The 11,480-nt window shown below is 35.8% G+C and overlaps 1 long non-coding RNA gene across 1 annotated transcript; it reads left to right on the top strand.

The window, feature by feature from the left end:
* Positions 1 to 428: 428 nt before the first annotated feature.
* LOC111426423 (uncharacterized) lies at positions 429 to 1,034 on the top strand. The gene is made up of 2 exons (XR_002707826.2): positions 429 to 627; positions 693 to 1,034. It is a non-coding gene; the product is annotated as an uncharacterized lncRNA (long non-coding RNA).
* Positions 1,035 to 11,480: the final 10,446 nt, after the last annotated feature.

The raw sequence follows: 11,480 nt of genomic DNA, 5'->3' as shown, positions 1-11,480 counted from the left end.
CTTACCCTCCTTTCCCAAAAAAATAACAGCACGTCTCATTTTTATTATACGGCCTTCGTTGGATCGCCCCGAAAGTATCTCAAGGCTCTCACGGTCTTAATATCTCTTTATTTCTCTGCTCGGCCTGTTCCTGCTGCTTTACGAGACCAACTTCGCGGGTTTACGACGGAAATGACGCAACTTTCCACTGCGTTATTCGCTTGTTAGGGCGATCCTAACAAACCCCCTATATTTTTACTGCTCACATAACCAACGACTTACACGCTCGTCTATGCGCATATTGCACCCACAAAAAAAGTAAAACTCGAAATGGAATTAATTTTTTTTGTTTACATTTTTTAATAATTTTAAAACCGTTGTGTTTATAAAACATCAACTTAAATAAAAACTATCATTGACATTGTTGAGTTCATTCACTTGTTTATACGTTTAACATAACAAACGCATAACTGAACAAGTTTATTTTTTTGCTTATGTTTGCAATGTCAACAATTTGATCACGTTTGTTTTGAAATAGTATTGCTATAAAGAGAAAATAAAGTTGAAATTGTTCAGCTTGAAAAATCGAGGTGAAAAATGAAGTTCCTTTCGATAGTTTTAATTTCATTCGCCCTTATGGGTTTGGCGGTAAGTTTTTTTTAACATTTTTTATTTGTTGTTGAAAACTTGTATTTGAAATGGGATTGTTTTAGATGGGAAACCTATTCAGATTGGAAGGCTACCCAAATTGTAAATGCGTATGCAGCAAGTTGCCGCCGGTTAGAGAAACAGTGTGTTCGTTATTGTGCGGCAGAGGATCGATCATACCGAGATTGCCAACCATCAAGACGTTCTGCAGGGCTAGACACCACTGTCAACCGCACTGCTATCCACAATGCTCCACCCGTCAACCACAACATCCTAACTGTAACGAAAACGTACAATGGTGGCAGTGATAGTAATGAATCTCCAATACTAAATGAACCTTTAATGAATTTAATCTTGGCTTATTGTTGTAAAAATTATTGAACTTAATATATTTACAATTCCTGTGACGAGTTTAGAAAATTTTTCAATACAATTCCCACCTTTTTGTTACCCTCGAAAACCCAATAATGTAAATAGCTTAGCCCTAAAGTCCTGCAAAGGGCGACCCGAACTCCGGGTGAGAATTAAATTGAAGGGACTAAATGTGTTTTATCAGAATCCCATGGTGCATTCCACGGCGTCACTTCTTTCCTTCTTTTTCTGTCTCCCCCTTTTCCGTCTCAAAGGTCATCTTAATACTGCGCAGGAGCTAAATAAAGACCTTCCGTCACGTTTTCGGCCACCGATGGTTGTGCCGTCTACGTCCTCCACCCTACCAATTGATACGTGATACCGGAGAACACTCCAAGGTTCCTCTTTATTTTATTATTTTCCTGTTTCTCGCAAGTTATTAAGACGATACGCAAAGAGGCTAACTTCCCGGAAATCGTCCCACCGGGAGTTAAAAAGGCGAAATAAAGGGAAATGGAGAAAAATTCAAGCGAGAAAAAAGATTAGATTTTGAAATTTAAAAAGATAAGGGAGATTAAGTTATTAGAAATAATTGCCGGGATGCCCATTAAGATTTACTGCCGAAAGTTTTAAGTATGCAGAAAGTTTGAGGAGTAATTTAGGTGCATTTGCATTTTTATTGGACCAGAGAATCTTATACAAATTAGGATATTAAGTTGAACATAAACATTAATTAACGTGGCTTGTTTCTGTTTCAAAATTAATAGGAAAAGTTCGTCTTACAAGGACTCAAAATAAGAAATCAAAAGAAGAAATTAGCTAACATTTTTATTCCCAACAATATAAATCTAATTCATGTTCAATAATACAATAAGAACGTAACATGCACCATCTGATTGTCAAATAGGCACGGTTAATTTTGTTGTGAAATCCTATTTAGGTTAAAGGGGGATTTGGGGCGTTGGGTGGGATGTTAATGAATGTTCCGCTCGTGCACAATCGGTTAAATCGCATTTTCGCAATACGCCACTATATTACGTTGTCCAGAGTACATCAGCGGTCACAAAACTATGTAACGAACATTGTACACTGAATTCTAGTCTATTGACTTGTAAACCCCAAAAAAATACCAAACGAATTCTTTCAATAATATAGATATTTTCAGGATAAAATTCAAAACAAGTTCGGTATGAACAGAAACTGCATAAGTATTCTTTTTTATTGCCTTATCCCATTTACTATTGTACATTTTAAAACATTATCATGTTTTAGTTTTTCTTTATTCTGTTTATTACAAAACTTTTAAAATACTAAAACTACAAACAACTTCTAAATAAACTCACTCACTCCGTTATTATTCGTGTTGTTATTTTCAGTTGAAACCCAACTTTTCTATTCAAAAATTGCAACCTAAAGTAGTTCTTAACAATATAATAAAAACTTTTCCAAAAACACTCTGATTTCATTAATTTTGATTGTTTCATGAATTCGTAATTTCACAAACATTTGCGTCATTACGAAGTTAACTCTCTTAAAGACGTTAAACATATTAATTGTATTTGTTGTTTTATTTCTGACGAATATCTACAACTTCATGTTGATGAAAGGAGTATAAGTTCAAATCATATAATAACTGAGGGCTCTCACACCACATCCAGCTGAATAAATATGTGGACACCCATAAACGATGACGGTATTAAATTAACTGGGGTGGCGTTCACTCAACTTTCTCGCAATATTACATAGCATTGATAAATTAATAAATACGGTTTTGAGTTATCGTGTTCATGCAGATTATTCACAGAGACACAATGTTAAAAGGTGGTCTTCGTTAAATTTTCGCATATGTGAGAATATAGAAAAGGAATAAATAATAAGGTGCTAGATGAAGGGAAACAGTTTGTCGCAGGCCAAACCAGTCTTAGAACGTATCAGGCGTTATGTTAAAATATGTAACGATTTTGATGCTATAAAAGATGTTGAAGTAGGTCAAGCACAATATTCAAGGTTATCAGGAACGATATTGAGAAATATTAGAGTTGATGATGGCCGATATCAGAAAGAATTTTGATAGGGGTTAAGAATGATAGATATATTTCAAACGATATTGATACACGATGGAAAAGATGTTGATGAAGGCAGTGACAATATTGGGGTATAATAGGCTAATATTCTAAATAGTGTTGGGAAATTACGGTGAAGATATTGCAAGATCAGGCATATACTAAAAGATATCAGAGATGATGTTGAAGGATGCAGTAGTTAATGTTATGCAATATCAGGCACGATACTAAAAGATATCAGATGACGATGTTGAGACATGTCAGGGATGATATTTTGAGCACTATCAATGTCAGTATTCGCAGACATTATGGAGGATATTAGGGATCAGGGACAATCATATTGGGATGTGGAAGATGGTTATTAGAGATATCAGGGACGACATTGGTAGATAATGAAAGTTATGTTGAGAGGGACCAGAACAGTGTTGAAAAGTGTTTATGGGAACTAAGTTTGGGACATTGTTGAACCCCATAATCATGGAAAAAATAATGATCGTAGAGATTATGTTAATGCCATAATCACTGTTGTGAAAGACCAGAGACGGTATTAAAATATATCAAGGACGATGTCCACAGACATCACGAATGATTTTGAAAAATATCAACGTAGGTGTTCGCAGACATTATGGGGGATATTGGAGGACAGTAGTGATCAAATTAAGAGATATCGGAGATGATAATTCAAGATATCAAGAACAAGATTGAAGAATATCAGGGGCGATGTTTAGAGATACCAATGAGTATATTATTCTATATTTGGGAAGACGCAGAATAGTATTGAAGGATGACAAAGATTCTGTAGAGGATGTTAAAAAGACCAGCCATAATGCTGTATGATTTATGGAATGAAAGTTATGAGCGACCATGTTTAGCGATATAAAGGACGATGATGATAGATGATGGGGAAGATATTGAGGGTATTTAAAATAGTAATGAGATATGTAAGGGATAATGTCAAGAGATGTACGAAACGATTATTAAAGATATCGCAGCTGTTAATAAAGAAGAGATGATATTGAAAGATACCAGAATTTCTGCATAGAGACAGTAAGAACGATGTTAGCTATTGGGGAAGATGTTAATGCAAACAGGATACTGCTAAGAGCAGTGATTATGTTAAGATCTCCCAGTGACTGATTCTCCTACATATCAAGGTTTGATTGATAGATGATACAGAAGATATTGTTATTGGCGGTGGCTATATTGAGAGATAACAGTGACGATATTAAGAGAACTCACCAACGACATTGAGAAATGTCAGGACCCATGTTTACAGATATCAAGGAAAATGTTAATCATGATTCTGACAATATTGAGGAATAATATGGAATGATAAGATTATTACAAGATGTCGGAAATGATAATTAAAGATATAAAGAACAATATTGATAAAAGGTTTAGCAGATTCGCTGAGATCAGTCGTCAGAATTCCACAGACCTATAGGAAGCTATGGCAAATTAGGAACGACAATGGAAAATATAAGATAATGTTAAGAGATAGTAATAAATGACGGAAAAAGTGATGAGAGAGTTCAGAACATTGGGAAGAGACGTTAGGGATGGCGTTAATAAATGTCAGGGACGATATTGAATGATGTCGTAGACAATGTTATATATATCATGATCATATCGTGATCGATGTTTACAGACGTCAAGGACGACATTGTTATATAATTGGAAAGATGTTAGAGGAGGCAGAATAGTGTTTAATTTAATTATATTAATTTAGATACCGACGAGAAGGCTATGGATTAACGATATCAGATACAATGTTTTGTAAATATTAAGATCGATATTGATGTATAATATATAAGATGTTGAGAGTGACCAGAATACTATTGAAGAATGCTGGATGTGTTGTGATTTCTTTGAGATTCGCTACGACGATGGAGGATATGTGGAATTATATGGAAGCCAAAATAGTATTGAAAATAAAAAGACCACTTTTTGACGATAATTTACTCGCTACAAATAAGGACTCTACGGATTGCAATAAGAAACATGTTATTTGTGAAATAATTGCTGGCTTACTATAATAATGATAAAAATGTAAGTTTATAGAACTGAGATACCCACGTACGCGAAAATAGTTTCAAGAGATCGTTTCAATGCGTCAATATGAAAATGATGTATTTCTTATCAACAAACAGGAATCAATTTGTCGAAGCACAAAACACCAAGGGAACAAATTTAATAAATGTTATGTATTTCCTAAATATTGTTTCTATATCTTATGTTCAAGATATTAAATTTGGTTCACAGTGTTGAAAGAAACACCTCGATTGCTAGACGAAGAGGTAACACACGTTAGTAACACCTTTGCACACAAAAACTATTATTGTCCAGATAGAAGAAGTAAAAAAAAATGTAAAAGAGGAAATCTCCCGGAACCGACAACATAACCGAATGAATCACTCATTCATGGAAGAATAGGTCACATAGACGCTGATCAGCTGAAAAATTAAATCAGCTCTGCTAAATAGCTGATTTAACAGACTGCTCTGCAATTCAGAAATACCAAAGAAGGTCGTTCAATAACGGACGCTACATTCGTTTTGAAACAACTAAAAGGAAAATCTATTAAGTTGAACATATTTCCAGACATGTACATTCTTTGTTGATTTGTCTAAAGCATTTGACAGCATGCGATTGGTAGGCGTACTAAACTTGCTGGCAAAAATAAGACTCATGGAATTTTCTTACTTACACTTTCTTACACTCATGACCCCGCCAAGGACAAGAAAATCAGATCAACAAAGTTGAACTAAAATTAGAACTAAAACTAACACTAGATTTCGGGTTTTGCCGTGCGTACTTATAAGATCAACAAAGTGTTTGTAATTTCAGGTTACCTACGAGACACTGTTTGGTCTAATATAATAATGCGTATGAGTAGTAAAGTGCGGATATACAAGACCTTTATCCGCCCAATGTTGCATTCTTTATACGCATTCTGAGCCTACTATCATTCAGAAGTCCTGCATTGAAACCATTAAAGCAACTAAACAACAAATTAAAATGTTTGATTTAACGATTTATAGATATAACGCGCCATCTATCGCTCACCCGTTATTAGTTTCACCACACGTCACCAGATGGCACCACAAGAATTTAAATTTTTAAAATTTTTTAAATTTTCGAATTTTAAATTTCAAGTTATGACGTCGGGAGCAAGGAGCTACTTCCGGTCTACAAAAATCACCAGATTCTAGCTACTTTTCCAATACCAACCTAAATCTAGTCACTTTTTTGTCCCCCATATTTAAATTGGTCACTTTCCCTATACATATAACATTGGTGCGTGACGTCATAGGGGGATAAGATGATTTTTACAATATGCAACGTATAGGGTCGAAGAAAGTTGAAAGGCGTAGATGCGGAAGAAACTTGCCTTGAACTTGCCAGAATTCATTGATCAATTTCCTATTTGTTGATGTTGGCCAAGATAATATTATTGAATGGTTACAAAAATATTAAATTGATGAAGGATTCGAACAATTAACTGACGCTGATATAATGTATTTACATTATGCTGGGTGGTCTATTTAACGTGAGACAAGCGATTATCTCGAAAACATTTTACATAAAAATGAACCAAATTGAAGTTGTTCTGTGCGAAGGGGGAAACCATATTTTCAAGGTTACATGAAGGTCACGACTAATTTTTAAATGACACCCTATATATTTTCTTCTAAAATCTGAATCAGTGGATAAAAGTAAAGTAATTAAAAAAAAGAAAAATTTTTACTGTGAGGTTTTGCTAGTACAACGGCAAAACATCTTTGGAAAAAAAATTGAAACTTCTTCAGAAACAATTAAGTAACGTTTATAATGTAGCAAGAACAAATAAGATTTATGTATTTTTAAACATTTTCCTATCTGCTTCGATACATTGTCTTTAGCTCTTAATTCTTAGAACACTGTTTAAGAATGTTCAACAAAAAAGATCCAGAAGAGGTACATCGGGTGACCTGGTTCGTCGGAAATACCTATGGAAAGAGGTCTAAAAGGTTCCGACATTTCTCAGCCTTTGTCAATTTGATAATAGAATAACGCATAAAAACAAGAGTTCGTGGAACTGTTTATGTCGGCATTTTCAGAATATCGCTTTCAGAGACTTAATTGGTTGAATTGTTTTAAAATGTAGCAGGTAAAACTAAATTTGCATAAAACTGTTTGGCAACAAATTCTTAATTTCATTCCATCGTTTTACATTAAGGCAAAGTGTTTAAATTAACTCATTAAATCATGGATACTCTAAGTGTGGCAGAAAAAGTCGAAATGATTTTTATTTATGGAGAAAGTAGCATAAAAGTTGCTGACAGTATAGCTTTGTATCGAGAACGTTTTCCGGAGCGAAACACGCCTTCGGGAAGTACCTTACAGAGTTGTGAATGATTTCACTAACACTGGAAATGTGAAATCAAGAAAAAGAACTCGACGAGCAACTGTAACTACGGAAGAAAAGGAAATTGCGGTATTAGCTAGCGTTGAGGAAAATCCTCAAGTTAGCACTCGACGACTTGCAATTGACGCCGGAATATCGAAGACCAGCATTTTAAGAATATTAAAGCCTAACAAGTATCACCCACACCACACTTCATTGCATCAACAGCTTTTTGCAGGTGATTTTGAAAATCGATTAATGTTTTGTCAATGGGCACAAGAACAAATGCGTCAATTTCTTTGGTAACTCATAATTCTCAGATGAGTCTACTTTTACAAACAAAGGACAAAGCGTTGAAAATCCGAGATGGTTGTGTGAAGTAGAACATCAAGGATCTTGGTCGGTTAATATTTGGTGTGGCATAATTGATAAATTGATCGGTCCATACTTTATTGATGGTATGCTGAATGGGGAGAAGTACCGAAATTTTTTATATGACGTCTTACCAACGTTACTTGTAAATTTGAACATGTCCAATTGTGGGGCGCCCTTAAGTATAATGTTTATCGCGAAGTACCGACTACGACAGAAAACATGAAAAAGCGGATAAGAAATGCATTCAGAAATAGTAGCCAAGAAAACCTTTTAAGGTATACAGAAAGTTTTAGTAGAAGGGTTAATAAATGTATTGAAGTGGGTGGGGAACTATTTAACATTTATTATAAATTTTATACTTGTTGTTGATTAATACTAATAGTATAGTTTAATCATTTTTTTTAATAAGCAATATTTAAAACAATTTGAATAAAAAAATTATTTAGATTTTGTCTACAAAAGATGTTTCGCCGTCGTACTGGCAAAACCACACGATAAATTTTTTTTGTAGTTATTTTACTTTTATCTATATATTCAGATTTTGCAATCAAAAACATAGAGTGCCATTTAAAAAATTGATCGTAACCTTCATATGACCTTGAAAATAAGGTCAAGGTTAAAAAGTGTTATCGTCATATGGTTTCCCCCTTAGCACAGAACAACTTTTATTTGCTTTTATTTCTTTATTCGCAGCGTTTTCGAGATAATCGCTTGTCTCACGTTAAATGGATCACTCTGTATATGTATTGAATGTATTGACATTCGCAATTAAACAAACTTTTTCCCCACCTGATCTTAAAAGACAAAAAGTTCTTACACAATTTGTTATGTACAAGAGGTGACTAATTTTTATTTGTGAAAAAATTTAATAGAATGGAAAATTGTTTATATATTTTGACTTTCCCTTTTTAATTTGAATTTCGTTTCTCACTTTGCATAAAAATGTAGATCATGCTGTATATAGAAGTAGTACGTACAAAGAAGACTTAAAGAGTACCGGTAGCAGTAGCAGTCTAAATAGCCAAGGCGAGTACCTTCAAAGTACCCTCAGATAAAACACCTAGGGACCATCTCCGGAGCAGACATCCTTCGCTCACGTCCTTTTGTAGTTCGTCCTGCGAGACATAATCTAGTTGTCTGTGAACGTTCGACGCTCAAAGAACGTCGAAGCCCCACCCGTCTTCCCGCTGGACGCGGTCGACATCCCGCAAGGAAGCCGGGACGTCTTCGTAACGAGATAAAAATGGCGCAGCTGCGTCTCTCACGTCTTCAAAGACAACTTCGCTAATGCTCCACCCGAAAAAGGAACTTTTTTTCTTTTTCGGGCCACCATCGTGTGTAGGATTGTCTCCTCCATGTATGATTATAATAATACCAATAGTCTATACAAACTAGTAAATAAATCCGACTACAAATCTGTATAGAAAAATTTCTGTTTTTAGTTAGGAATGTGAGTCATGTTTTGGTAATCTGTAAATTAGAGACCTCATGCACATACAAAATAGATTAAGGAGGACGAAAAGGGGGGAAAACGAGGCCGACGTTGCAGTCTAACAGCGCTTCTACTTCCCGGGCACGTTGTAAAATAAGAAAATACGCGAGGAGCCGAAGCAATTTCGTTATATCTTTTCCGCTGAATACGTAAGTCGGGCCGAAAATGCGAAAAATGTTTAGGCGAACGCCGTAGACCAAAGTTCCCAATAAGAGTGGGACGACACACACACACACACATATACTCGCAGGCGACCTCTGGGACGCGTCAAGAGATGGCACCAGTCTTCGGGACGTGCCTAGACTCTTGATTATATGCAGACTGTGACACTCAATAAACACGAGACTTCGCTTTTTCGATCGTTGACGAAAAATTGTCGTCCTCTTTGATGAAATTCCTTAAAAAAACGACTCTATTTTTTTAAAGAATAGAACGACTAGAAGCTTTAATTTTCTACCACTTAAACATGATTGCAAAATACAAAAAGCAAAACTGTTCCTGACAGGATAATTTTAGTAGGTAATTCGATCTCTTCGGGTAAAGCCCCCGATTTTTGGGTCCCATAAGTCCCTAATTAATTGGACGGCGCCGGCGAGATGTGATCCCAACTCTTTATAACGTCATCTATATTTCCATTAGGCCGTTTCGGTATTCCCGAAGCGTGTCGCGGCCAGATCGGGAGAAGAGCCCCGTTAGTTGTCCTACGAAAGTAAATCCTGCGGGAACGTGTCTGGAGTCCTGCCTCGAAATTCGTGACTTGCTTCTTGACGCTCGGGAGGGGGTTAAAATTACATTTTACAAGAAATTTTCTTGTGAGCCCCTACGGAAAGGTCGTTCCGGGATGGAATAACAATAACGTTAGAATGTTAACATTTTCCCATAAATGTTGTAAAATATGTATATAATGACTCGTATAATTAAATGATTTTCGATCCCCTTGTAGTCTGACACACGACGAGACCCCTTTTTTCGTAGAAATAATTATGAATTCACCCTTCCGTTTCGCATGACAAATTCGCCAAAATACTTCTTTCGCATGCAATATAAGGGGTGTCTTTTTGCCGCAACGATAGCTATCATTACGGTCGTCGATACGTTGTCGTATCTACTTCCGGCGAAAACCAGGGAAGGTTCCCTTCGAGTACGACGGCGACGATGGTGAGTCACATCCGCTTAAAACATTTTAAATTAATACGATTATCTTTGGTTTATCTTTATACGAGTTTTTTTATCAATCAGCGGAAACACACTTTTATCCTGACGATCGGTTTCACAATTAAAATATATTTTTTTTAATAATGTGCTGACAGCGGCTTATCAATCGACTTGAGTGCTAAGTTAATTTTTCTAAACATTTTGATGATACTCACCTGTATGTAATGTATTTTTTACTTATCAATTTGATAAGATCAATAAACATTTGCAGCGAATAACACCCGAAATATAGATGATGAAACGACTTTATGATTTAATTTTTTATGTGGTATTAAAGTATTACGTTTTTAATTTTTTAAATTGTTATTTCAAGTGTGTTATTAATTTGGAAACCGTTTGTTTTATCCAAAATTTGGTATTTAATTCCGTAATAGGTTCAACACCCCATCTTTAAAATGGAAATTCTTACGAGAAGAAATCCAATTTCCTCCTCATTAAACGCGCAAACGTCTCCAAATAATATTGCCGCAATTATTCGAAGGAGGTCGCCTCTTTAGCGTGGACCGGCGCAGTCCGACATTTAGCGGTTTTCTCCAACATTTCTCGGCATATTTGCGGCTTTATGGCCGGCTGCAAGCTAGGGACCGTTGCTACTACCGCCAACCATGGGGGGTGGCTGCCGCTCTGACACTCTCTGACACGCTCATTTGCATAGAAATGTTACGTCTCGCAGCGCAATTCGCCAGTCTGCTCGCTGTCTCCCCGCACATCCGAATTATACGGTCCCTATTTCGCGGTTATTACTTAAAATCGTTATTACTGTTGCCATTACCGGCGCCAAATGGAGTTAGAAGGGCCAAGGAAGGGTTACCAATCGATTCGCAGTTTGCTATTACGAAAGAGAAATTTTCGCTAGTAAACGTAAAGCTAATTGCCCATCGAAAATGTGATGACTAATAGAAATACCTTTCGGACATGTTCAATCGCGCGTTTATTTAATGAATTACCCCGCAATGAAATACTTTTTAAT

This window comes from Onthophagus taurus, chromosome 6, assembly GCF_036711975.1.
Source record: "Onthophagus taurus isolate NC chromosome 6, IU_Otau_3.0, whole genome shotgun sequence".
NCBI classification, from domain to species: domain Eukaryota; kingdom Metazoa; phylum Arthropoda; class Insecta; order Coleoptera; family Scarabaeidae; genus Onthophagus; species Onthophagus taurus.
Note: the sequence above shows the minus strand (reverse complement) of the source record. Positions and strands in the feature narration are given on the sequence as shown.